Genomic DNA, 13,697 nt, shown 5'->3' with positions numbered 1-13,697 from the left:
GACTCTCTAGAAATCTGAAAAACTCCCTTCACCTTTGTGAACAGAAAAGCATTTCAAGGCTCCCAAATGAAAATATTATTACCTGGAGAATTCAGATCCCAGTGTTGCTTTTACCTAAACTAATAAGACTTCATTCTACATTGTCTTCATTATTCCCTGCAACTATAAGAAATTATGCCATACTGGACAGGAGACTTTGATGCCATGCATGGAGGGCTCTCTGTAATGTGGGCCAGCCAGCAGAGGGAGAAGTACTATTGTGAGCTGTGGATAATACTGTGAGCTCCTGAAAGTAAGACCTCAGGGCTTACTTGTTCTCTATCCTCCCTCCAGCACCTAATAAGGGGTCCTTGAATCCATCTCAACTGAATAGGCTGGTTCCAGCAAGGGCAACAGATGGTCCAAGACTCATGGTTTGACAGGTATAGTTTATTCTGCACTGACTCAGACAAGGTGAGACCATTGTTGGGGTGCAATGAGGGGGGAGAGGAGGGGTGATAGTGTACTGAAGTGGAAGAACTTGGTATGGGAGAGATGCATACAGACAGATGATGGCAATTCTAGTGATCCATCAATTCCTAGCAGGACTTCAGTTAGTAATTTGGGAAGTGGCATTTCAGTAAGGAGATTTCAGCACCTCTCCACCATCCCCATCCAGAGGGAAGAAACTGAGCTGGGTGTAAATCCCAACCTCAGAGACTGAGTTTAAGTCAGACCCCAGTCCTGGAGAGAGATTATAATATAAGGCATGATATCCAAGTGACTATAAGGCAGAGGTTGAGATAAATACTAAAGTCCAATACTGAATTAAGAAGTACCAGGACTGGGAGGCCCCTTAAACAAGGAGAGCTCATCACTGCTATGCAAACAAACATCAAGTCCGGGCATATGACTTAACTCCAGGCCTCCCCAGTGATGGGTGTCAGGCTACTAATGTAAGCTGTGTCCTAGTCAAGAATGACGAGGAGATTTATGAGGTCTTGGGCCTACAAGTAAGAGGAGCTGAGGGAGGCCAAGACACATGCAGTGAAAACCCTGCAGTCCCTCCCTGACCGGTTTTACTGAGGGTTCAGAAACATGGTAGTTCAGGCTTGAATTAAACCAAAACTGTATATTCTGGCAAAATTATTATTAAAAGATCTTGGCCTGATTGTTTATTTTATTAGTTGAAGGAAAAGAGCAGATTATACTATATCTTTTTCTAGGCAGAAAATCTAAGTTCTTGACTCCTTAAGTGTCTGGCACAAGGTTTGGAAAGGTTGGTGAGTAAGCTGGATGTGTCTCATGTTGGGAAATCTTGCCCATTGTTGGCTACGATCCCTTGGTGTAACCAGGCAACTAGATGATTTTATCAAGATTGCAAAGGCAGGAAAGCTGGCCAGGTTCCATAAACTAGTGTTCTGGGGGAAGGTATGTTGGTGGCTTCTGGGAATTGGTGAGGTAAACAAGAAGGAAAGGAAGCATTCACAGTGACCACAGCACAGAGAGTAGGAAAGGAAGGTCATGATGGGGAGAAGAAAGGAGACTTGTTCATTCAAGATCTAAGGTGCCCAGAGATTAATGATGGATGTGCCTCTTGTGGTCCACTGGAATCTAAAGAAGGACATAGAATCTCTACCCTTCCCTTCTTCCACCTTCATCCAACTCTGAGTTTTTTAAGATTATATTCCATACCCACTGTATCAGAGTTCAATCAGAAAGAGAAACACCTCCAGTTTTCCAACTAGGGAAGGTTTTAATGTGCATAACCATTGAAAGGACTTGTTTTGAGTCTATCTCCTTCCACAGGCTTGCACTGAGTACTTGAAAATGGTCGAGATTGCTAGCTTGTTTATTCACTCATTCCCTGAATATTTGCTGAGCTCTTACAATGGGCAGGGGCTGGTCTGGGTGCTGGGGGTACACTGGTGAGCAAGATAGACAAGGACCCTGTCCTCAATCGCTTGATGCTAATCAAAAGCACAAGACAGTAATAAAGTGAAAAAGCTTTATTGAGGTATATTTTACATATCATAAAATTTACCCATTTTAAGTGTGCAATTCAAGACTCTTAGTAGATTTACTGAGGGTACAACCACCACCATAAATCAGTTTTAGAAGATTTTAATCACCACAATAAGATCTCTCATGCCCACTTACATTCCCACCCCCAGTTCCACGCCATCACGAATCTCTTTTCTACCTATATACATTTGTCTTTTATGAATATTTCATATGAAAAATCATGCCAATCATTTCAATTTGATATAAACAGAACTTAAATAAATCACTTAAACATGATAGAGTAATTAGAGCAGGAGAGGTGTTCACCCTAATTTTGGATGGTGGGAGAGGGTCTTCTTAAAAATAAATAAAAATAAATAAAACCACTAACATTTGACCTAACATACACTTTTCACATATATCAGGCATATATTGTCAAGAGCAAAAGGTAGAAACTGTGGTCATTGGCATAAAATACACTAAATACATTAAAATATACCAATACGCTATAATCATGGTTGGGCGATGAGGTGAGGGTTACATTACCCTCACAATAATCATCTTATGGCAATAGTCATACTCAACGAAAGTGCACTATGGAGATCTGTGGGCTTTTAGAAGGGCACATTCTGGTGGAGGGAACTTGGACAGAAGATGGAGACAATGAAGAAAGGGATCGAGGATTCTGTCTTCTCACTAGAGAACAAAGTCCTCAGATGCCAGTGACAAACATGGCCCAGCACCTACCAGAATACTCAGACATAAGAAGAGATAGGACCAAACAACAGCATCTGCCTCAACGTGTCCCCTGCCCCAGTAACTCAGCCAGAATGCAGTAAGCTTTCAGCCCTCAGAGCAGTGTAGGGGAGGCAAGGGTTGAGACTTTTGAATCAGTCAGTCTTTCCAACCCCAGTTCCTATATTGCCTTGCAATGTGATCTGAGTTGCTGTTTCCTCATCTGCAGAATAGGAATACAAATTCTTATTTGTCAGACCATTTTGAGGATCAAATGTGATAGCATGAGTAAGTGATCCTCCCAGTGCCTAACACATTGTAAGGCCTCATTAAATAATGTGATTCATTATTTTGAAGAGAGGAGCAGCAGGCACAACACCCAGGTAGAAAAAGGCAACCTGAGATGATATACTATTTGATACCCAAATTTTGACTGACTTAACTACTTTAGTCACCACACTTACATAAGAGGACAAAAGCCAGTGCTGATACCAGGCAAAATTAAGTAAAATTGATTTGTCTCTCAGAAGCAGCCAGGGACAGGTGAGACTGAACCGATTCTCAAACACAGGAGCTTAGAGCACAAGGTGGCCATGAGCTTGAGAACCCGCACCCAGGGAATGCACTAACATCTTGGGGAGTCTACTGGGTATCTATTAAGATGGGATGGGAGCTGGAACCATCTTATCTTAAGGTTAAGAAACCCAAAAGATAGAAGAGTTAGAGCAGTTGTTGTTGCTGTTATTATTATTATTATTTGTAATCATTCCCCCACTCCAGCCCAATTTGGCAGTTGAGTAAAACTAACCAATAAGAGCTGGAAAGTTCAAAAAGCTGTGGGCCATGAAAAGCTAAAACGTGAAATTTTGGGAGAGGGGTGGTCAAAACCAAGAAGTCCCATGACCTGGGGAATCTGGGGCAGAGTCATCACCACATCACCACCAACTCTCCAAATTCCCTTTCAGAACTTTTTATAAAAACAGAGATAAAAACCCTAAAAGGATCATCTTTAGCTAGTAAAACCCATTAACAGGATGAAAATAGTACCTGAGGTTTCTGCGTGGGTCACTGCTTGCACAGTCTTATCTCAGAATTCTGTTCAGCAAACAATTCAAATGGAATACAAGGAAATATCCATGACTTAGCCCCAGGGCTTTCAAAAGATGATATTAATTCATACTAATGAAAAGTCAGCCACTATCTTTCTCCTCCATCTTCTGAAGGGGCTGATTTGCTTCTTTTCCAAATCTGCAGAAAAGACAGCTGAGGAGCCCTGCTACATTAAGACTGCACCCAACTGAGCCAAGTCCTAAAGGAAAATGCACTGGCCGCCTCTCTGAGAGGGGAGATGATTGGAAGATGCTCCATGATTAGGGGACACAGAAAGGTGCGTTATCCACTTTCAAGTGCAAAGCCTCAGCAGTCATCAGAATTAGGTTTAAATCCTGGCTCTGCCATTTAAGCAAGGGACTTAATCTTTCTGTGCCTCAATTTCTTTCTCTATATCAGTGGTTCTCAACCTGTGGGTCGCGACCCCTTTGGCGGGACCATCCTGCATATCAGATATTTACATTACGATTTCATAGCAGTAGCAACATTACAGTTATGAAGTAGCAATGAAAATAATTTTATGGTTGGGTCACAACATGAAGAACTGTATTTAAAGGGCCAGAAGGTTGAGAACTACTGCTCTATAGGGTGGGATTACTAACAGTTCCTACATCGTAAGGTCATAATGAGAATTAAGAGCATCAAACAGACTGTCAAACTACAGCAGGAAGGCCGGGGAGGGTTGGGGGGTGGGGGGGGCGGTAAGAGATCAACCAAAGGCAAGTGTTGAATTTTAGATGCATGTGGAGACCTTCCAGGCCAAGGCAGATTCCCAAAGACGTGTCTGATGTGGAACTCTGTTGGAGCTCTGGGGACCATGCTGGTTGGAATATACATCCTTCTCTCTGATTACTGGCCATGTCCAGTAGACCTACAGATGTGTCTGGACTAGACAGAGGGTTTGAGCATCATATTCATGAATGCAGCTGCTGAAGTCAGAGGTGGAAACGGCACCCCTTGTACCCCATAGCTCCCAGCAAAGGAAGGAGTTTGTGGTAAAGCTACTGTGTTGACTCTTGGCAAACCTCTCCTCCCTTCCCACCTCATCTTTTCTATCATGTTCACATCTTTCTTGCTTTCATCTCCTCTTGCTCCTCCTTTGTAGGTCCTAGTGAATGCTTGCTATATCCTGGCTTAGCGAATAAGCTAAAACTTCTACTTAGAAAATAAGCACTTGCTTTTATCTTGCTCTGAGGATTTGGTTTTGCTAGAATCAAAGTAACATTAGCACGATTTGTTTGGATTAGCATGAAGACTTCTAATCCGTTCCTTTGCAATATTCCATATTTTAATAACTTTAATTATTACTTCTTCTTTTTTCTAATTAAGAGCTTAGAGACAGAGACCTTGGAGAGGGGCCAAAACGGTGGTGTTTGGTCTTGGGGAGGGTGGGAAGAAATGTTTGCACAGCAGAATCAGTATTCAGAGCCAACTAAGAAGCACTTAGAATTCAGTTCTGAGATGGAAAGATGGCGGCGATATAGGCAGACGCGTCCCAGGTCTTGTCCCGGAGCAAACGGAGTAAGCAGCTGAAACTAATAACACCCACCCCGAATTGGCAAATTTACTCAGCTGGTGAGACGGCTTGCAGCCTGGAAGGGCAGACCTCCCCTGGAAAGGTTAAAAACCAGGGATCTGGGCAGGAAAGTTTGCCAGACCTGAGCCCAGAGGGTCGGAGGGAGACCGCATGGCAGACAGCCGCGTCTCTTGGGACAGACACAGACCCTGACCAGGGTAAGGAGTTCCGCGGGTTTGCTGGCGCCAGGAGATTTGAGATTTGGATTTTGTGATTGCGGAGAACTGAGACTAAAGGGGGCATCCTGAGGAACTGATCAGACCATGCAGTGTCCATAAGAGAGGAGCGTTTCCCAGACCATGCAGTGCTGGTGAGAGGAGCGTTTCCCAGACCGGTAAGAGGAGCGTTTCCGCGGCCGGCCGGCGTTTGTCTGTTTCTTTGTTTTCACTGAACCCTGCTCATAGGACAGTTCGGATACAGACACTCACCTGTGCTGAAGAGAGGGTGAAGGTGCAGACGAGGGGAATCTGGGGAGAGGCTGAGGAAAGAGGGGGAGCCGGAGGAGGTGGCAGCGAATTGAGTGCTGAGACCCCCCTGGGCCCAGGACTGGGGCAGCCATTCCTCCAGAGGGTGGAATTCCTCCCTCCAGCCCCCCAGGCAAGGAGCACAGCCACACCCAGATTCCACCCTGTATGAGATAAAGGACTAAAACAAGCTGATTAGTCCCTGGGAGTTACCAGGGTCTGGCCTATAGAGGGATTTTCAGTCCCACCAACAACACAGAGCAGGGTAAGGATTAAAAAAGGATAGAGAAGCTGTATAGCCTCAGAGGCCAACCCAAAAACACTGCCACCCAGAGGTTGAGCCACAAACTGACTCTTAGGGGAATACAAATTAAGGCAGACTGGATCACAAATACGGCCTGCTTTAAAATCGGGACTGTGATTTGCAACACGGAGGAACAGTGTAATGCAGGCAGATTCAACACTCTCCTAAATACCTGGCAGGACTAAGGCGAACCAGGCTGAAGAGTGGAAGAGCCGAAGGACCATCACTACTGCAAATTTTTTCTTTTTCTTTTTCTTTTTAATTTTTTCACCTTTTTACTAAGAAACCAATTTTTTTTTTCTCTTTTTCTTCTTTTTCCATCACCTGATTTTACCCTTTCAATTACCACATTTTTGTTTTTGACCAGTATTGTTGCTCCTACCATTTTGCCATTTTTTGAAGTGCCATTTTATTTTCTCTTTATTTTCTTTTGGGATTAGTGTTCTCCATTCTATTTTCATCGTTCCTTTAGCATTAATTTTCCCTATCTCAATTCCACCTCTTTGCTAAAACCCTCTTCCTTACTTTTCCCCTTTTGGTGTCCTGTTTCTCTTACCCTATTTAAGGGTAAGACTTTGGTCCAGACTTTCCCAATTCCCTCTTTTTACCCCCTGTCTAATTCCACCCTACTTATATATCCTACTTCCAATCTACTGCTCTAAATCCTTATACACCTATTCTTTATCCTTCTTCACTTTCCAACCATTTTTTTTCTCTCTTATCTTTCTATTGTTTTCTTGATTGTCGAATATATTGGGCTTTTTTTTTTTTTTTTTTTTTTTTTTTTTTTTTAATTTGTTTGTTTGTTTTGTTTTGTGTTTTTTCTTCTTTTTTAGGACTGGTTGTGAGGTTGTTTTTCTTTTTCTTTTTCTTTTTCTTTTTTTTTTTCTGCTGGTTTTTCCCTTCCCTCCCCCACCCCACCCCAGTTATTTTTGTGCTTCTGTTTTCCCTTACCCCTCTGGATATTATTGGTGGTTTGTAGTTTGCATTCATCTCCAGGGATCTGTTGCTGGAATTTGTTGAGATTAGTGGCAGTTCTATTGGAGTTTGCTCCTCATACGGGGAGTCTCTTCCCCACTTCTACTTCATTCTCTTTTTTCGCTCTCTTTTTTTCCCCCCTCTTTTTTCCCAATTCTGTTTTTGCACTCCTTTTTTGTTTGTTTTTTTCTTATTTTTCTTTTCTGTTCTCTCTTTTATCTTCTTCTCTTCTTTCTCCCTTATCCCCTAATTCTCTTAATTCGGGTGGTCACCTTTATTTGGAGTTATTAATATTGTGAATATACTTGTGTTCAGTGCCTGGTACGTTGTGCCTTGCTCTGTTGTATTTTGTGCCTTTAAATCAACGCAGCAGATCCAAGCAACAGCAGCCCCCTGATCACCGCAGCCTCCTGATCACCACAGCCTCCTGATCACCACACCCTCTGTCTGTGGAACAGCAACTGTACGTGAAGCCTCCCCCCACCAGCCAGAAGAGCCAACACAGCTGTGAACAACACCCACCAGAGGAGCTGCTGCCAACTGGAAAGCAGCTGCTACCGCAACCGTCTGAGCAGCAACCACAACCCAAGGAGCCCCTGCCACCCAGGGAGCAGCCACTGAACATCTCAACATCTACATATGTCAGCGAGATCAAACATGGGTAGGCAAAGAAACCCCCAAAGGAAAGAAAAGGAGGACTCGCCAGAAAAGCAGCTAAGTGAGACAGAGATATGCAACATGACGGAAAAAGAATTCAGAATAAGGTTCCTAGAGTACATGCACCACATGTTCAAGAAGCAAGAAGAAACAGATGAAAAACTCAACTACTTATGCAAGAAGCTAGAAGAAACAGATGAAAAAATCAACAACTTAAGTAAGTCCCAAGAAGAAATGAAGAGTGACATAGCTTCAATAAAAAACTCCATTGAAAGTATCAACAGTAGACTGGGAGAAGCAGAGGACCGAATTAGTGAATTAGAAGACAAGGAAGCAAAACACACTCAAACTGTACGGCAAATGGAGAAAAAAATTAAAAGACAGGAGGAGAGCCTAAGGGAGCTTTGGGACAACATGAAACGAAACAACATACGAATAATAGGGGTGCCAGAACAACAGAAAGATGAACATGGATTAGAAAACCTATTCGAAGAAATAATATCAGAAAACTTCCCTGAGGTGGGGAAGAAAAAAGTCACACAAGCCCAGAGAGTCCCAAACAAGGTGAACCCGAAAAGACCCACACCAAGACACATCATAATTACCATGGCAAATGTTCAGGATAAAGAGAGAATCTTACAGGCTGCAAGAGAGAGACGGAAAGTAACATACAAGGGATCTCCCATTAGATTATCAAATGATTTCTCAACAGAAACACATCAGGCCAGAAAAGAATGGACGGAAATCTACAAAGTGATGCAAAGCAAAGGACTGAATCCAAGAATACTCTATCCAGCAAGGCTATCATTCAAAATTGAAGGGGAAATAAGAAGCTTCACAGACAAAAAAGGGCTAAGGGAGTTTATCACCACCAAGCCAGCCATGCAAGAAATGCTAAAGGGACTGGTGTAAAAAGAAGAAATATCAAGCTCAGAAAGAAAACAGCCACACACACACACACAAAAAGAAATGGCTACAAACAAATACCTTTCAATAATAACTTTAAATGTAAATGGACTAAATGCTCCAACCAAAAGACATCGAGTGGCTGAATGGATAAAAAAACATGACCCATACATCTGCTGTCTACAAGAGACCCACCTCATTAGAAGGGACTCACACAGACTGAAAGTGAAGGGATGGAAAAATATCTTTCACGCAAATGGAAAGGAAAAGAAAGCTGGGGTAGCAATACTTATATCTGACAAAGTACATCTCAAAGTGAAGGCCATAACCAGAGATAAGGAAGGCCACTTCATAATACTAAAGGGATCAATACAACAAGAAGATATAACCCTGGTAAACATATATGCACCCAATGCAGGAGCACCCACATACATAAGAAAACTTCTGGAAGAAATCAGGGGAGAGATCGACAACAATACAATCATAGTAGGGGACTTTAATACACCACTGACATCACTGGATAAATCCGCTAGACAAAAACTCAGCAAAGAAACAGCAATCCTAAATGACTCACTAGATCAGATGGACTTAATTGACATCTTCAGAACACTTCACCCCACAGCTGCGGAATATACATTCCTCTCAGGTGCTCATGGGACATATTCAAAAATAGACCACATATTGGGTCACAAGCAAAGTCTCCACAAATTCAAGAAGATTGAAATCATAAAAAGCTTCTTCACAGACCACGATGGCATAATGTTAGAAATAAACTACAATAAAAACAACCCAAAATACTCAAACACTTGGAAGCTGAATAGCATGTTATTAAATATTGATTGGGTTACCGATGACATCAAAGAAGAAATTAAAAACATCCTGGACACTAATGACAATGAAAACACAACAATCCAAAACCTCTGGGACACAATGAAAGCAGTCCTGAGAGGGAAGTTTATAGCTCTACAGGCCTATCTCAAAAAACAAGAAAAAATGGTAGTCAATCATCTAACTCTACAACTCAAAGAATTAGAAAGAGAGCAACAAGAAAACCCCAGAGTGAGCAGAAGGAAGGAGATAATAAAGATTAGAGCAGAAATCAATGAAATAGAGACCAAAAAAACAATACAGAAAATCAATGAAACCAAGAGCTGGTTCTTTGAAAGGATAAACAAGATTGACAAACCCCTAGCCAGGCTCACCAAGAAGCAAAGAGAGAGGTCCCAAATAAACCAAATCAGAAATGATAGAGGCGAAATAACAACAGACCCCACAGAAATACAAATGATTGTTAAACAATACTACGAGCAACTCTACTCCAACAAACTGGACAACCTGGAGGAAATGGACAAATTCCTAGAAAAATACAACATTCCAAAACTCAATCAGGAAGAATCTAAAAACCTCAATAGGCCAATAACTATGGAAGAAATTGAAGCAGTCATCAGAAAGCTTCCAGCAAACAAAAGCCCAGGGCCAGACGGCTTCACAGGGGAGTTCTACCAAACATTCAAGGAAGAACTAAAACCTACCCTCCTCAGACTACTACAAAAAATTCAAGAGGAAGGAACGCTTCCAAGCTCATTCTATGAAGCCAGCATCACCCTAATACCAAAACCAGGTAAAGACATCACAATGAAAGAGAATTACAGGCCAATATCCCTCATGAACATAGATGCCAAAATCCTCAACAAAATCTTAGCAAATCGGATCCAGCAGTACATCAGAAGGATCATACACCATGACCAAGTAGGATTCATCCCAGAGATGCAAGGATGGTACAACATCCGTAAATCAATAAATGTGATACATCACATAAACAAATTGAAAGAAAAAAACCACATGGTCATATCAATTGATGCAGAAAAAGCATTCGACAAAATCCAACACCCATTTTTGATAAAAACTCTCAGAAAGGTGGGAATAGAAGGATCATACCTCAACATAATAAAAGCCATATATGACAGGCCCACAGCCAACATCATACTCAATGGACAAAAACTAACACCATTTCCCCTAAGAACAGGAACAAGACAGGGATGCCCACTCTCACCACTCCTGTTCAACATAGTACTGGAAGTATTAGCCATTGCAATTAGGCAAGAAGAAGGAATAAAAGGCATCCAAATTGGAAAAGAGGAAGTAAAACTGTCCTTATTTGCAGATGACATGATATTATACATACAAAACCCTAGAGACTCCATCAAAAAGCTACTAGACTTAATACATGAATTTGGCAATGTAGCAGGATACAAAATTAACCCCAAGAAATCTGAGGCATTTCTATACACCAACAGTGAACTTTCAGAAAGGGAGATCAGAAAAACAATCCCATTTACCATCGCACCAAAAAAATTAAGATACCTAGGAATAAACTTAACTAAAGAGGTTAAAGACCTCTACTCAGAAAACTACAGGACGTTGAAAAAAGAGATAGAGGAAGACATAAACAGATGGAAGAACATACCATGTTCTTGGATTGGTAGAATCAACATCATTAAAATGTCCATACTACCCAAAGCAATCTATACATTCAACGCACTTCCCATTAAAATACCAATGGCCTTCTTCAAAGATCTAGAACGAACTCTCCAAAAATTCATCTGGAATAAAAAAAGACCCCGAATAGCTGCAACGATCCTGAGAAAGAACAAAGTAGGTGGGATCTCAATGCCAGATATCAAGCTGTATTACAAAGCCACTGTTCTCAAAACTGCCTGGTACTGGCACAAGAACAGACATATAGATCAGTGGAATAGAATAGAGAGTCCAGAAATTAGCCCGAACCGATATTCTCAATTAATTTTTGACAAAGGAGGCATGAACATACAATGGAGCCAAGATAGTCTCTTCAATAAATGGTGTTGGGAAAATTGGACAGACATATGCAAGAAAATGAAACTAGACCACCAACTTACACCATACACAAGAATAAACTCAAAATGGATAAAGGACTTAAATGTACGACAGGAAACCATAAAAATTCTAGAAGAATACAAAGGCAACAAAATCTCAGACATATGCCAAAACAATTTCTTCACTGATACAGCTCCTAGGGCAGTTGAAACTAAAGAGAAACTGAACAAATGGGACTACATCAAAATAAAAAGCTTCTGCACAGCAAAAGAAACCATCAACAAAACAACAAGAAAACCCACCTCGTGGGAAAACATATTTGCCAACGTCATATCTGATAAGGGCTTAATCTCCAAAATTTATAGGGAACTCATACAACTTAACAAAAAGAAGATAAACAATCCAATCAAAAAATGGGCAAAGGATCTAAATAGACACCTTTCAAAAGAGGACATTCAGAAAGCCAAGAGACATATGAAAACATGCTCAAAGTCACTAATCATCCGAGAGATGCAAATCAAAACAACAATGAGGTACCATCTCACACCTGTCAGAATGGCCATCATCAACAAATCAACAAACGACAAGTGCTGGAGAGGATGTGGAGAAAAAGGAACACTTGTGCACTGCTGGTGGGAATGCAGACTGGTGCAGCCACTATGGAAGGCAGTATGGAGGTTCCTCAAAAAATTGGAAATGGAACTCCCATTTGACCCTGTGATCCCACTACTAGGAATATATCCCAAGAAACCAGAAACACCAATCAGAAAGGATATATGCACCCAGATGTTCATAGCAGCACAATTCACCATAGCTAAGATCTGGAAACAGCCTAAGTGCCCATCAGTAGATGAATGGATTAGAAAACTGTGGTACATCTACACGATGGAATACTATGCTGCTGTTAAAAAGAAGGAACTCCTACCATTTGCAACATCATGGATGGAACTGGAGAGCATTATGCTAAGTGAAACAAGCCAGTCAATGAAGGAAAAATACCACATGATCTCACTCATTCATGGATAATAAAGACCATTACAAACTTTTGAACAATAATAGATACAGAGGCAGAGCTGCCTCAAACTGATTGTCAAACTGCAGTGGGAAGGCCAGAGAGAGTTGGGGGGCAGGAGGGAGGGGAGTAAGAGATCAACCGAAGGACTTGTATGCATGCATATAAGCATAACTAATGGACATAAGACACTGGGGGGTAAGGGAGGGTAGTGGTTTGTCAAGGGCGGGGGGGGGGGGGGAAGGATACTTATGTAATACCCTTTGTAATACTTTAAGAGGAAAATAAAAAAAAAAAAAAAAAAAAAAAAAAAAAAAAAAAAAGAATTCAGTTCTGTGGGCATTTATTGTGGACAAGCCTGGAGATTCAGATGTAGCAGGAGATTCCTCATCCTATTACAGGTCCAACTAGGTAGGATGCCTCAGGTTGCACTCTAACAACAATAGCATAAATTCCATGACAATATCCTCCTGGAAATGTGCCTAGGCATCCCTAGAGCTTAGGAAAAGTCCAGACTTCCTTGGTTCTGCCTCACTGTTCCGACTTCCTGGAAGGGCACTGGTGGTTGAGCAGAAGTTCCTTTTGTGGAGCTACCTTCAAACCACAAAAGTGGCTTCAAGTTCTCAGCTCCAGTAGCAGCTCTGCATTTTAGGGTGTGTCCCCTCCACTGGAAGCTAACCTAAAGGGCCCAGCAGGACCCTCAGGCTAACCCTTTCCCCATCTCCCAGCATGGCATGGGTATGGAAGCCATAATGGAAGAAAGCTCTATCCTTTGGGCACAGGGGGAGCCTGAAGGGTTGGCAGAGGAGAACCTCCAGAGGGGCCAAGTGCTATCAAAGTGCAAAGTGCCCCTCCCTTGAAGCAGGCTGGAACTCAGAGGCGAAGATGGGTCTTCTGCTCCCATGTCCAAACACAGCCCTCACACAGCACGTCTTTCTGCTTGAAGACCAGCTCAGGAATGTGCTGATCTGGGATGGGTTCTGGGGACCCCCACCTCTTGGACCAAGAATCGCCATCCTCTTCCCTCTTGGGGCTTATCTTCAAGAACTGAACAGCTTTTATTTTGAATTCTCATGCATAGGATTTTGTTATGTCCTTTTCCCTCAACCACACTAC

This window comes from Myotis yumanensis, unplaced genomic scaffold (genome assembly GCF_028538775.1).
Source record: "Myotis yumanensis isolate MYYU_CA2020_CCGP unplaced genomic scaffold, mMyoYum1.0.hap1 SCAF_10, whole genome shotgun sequence".
In the NCBI taxonomy this organism is placed as follows: Eukaryota; Metazoa; Chordata; class Mammalia; order Chiroptera; family Vespertilionidae; genus Myotis; species Myotis yumanensis.
Note: the sequence above shows the minus strand (reverse complement) of the source record.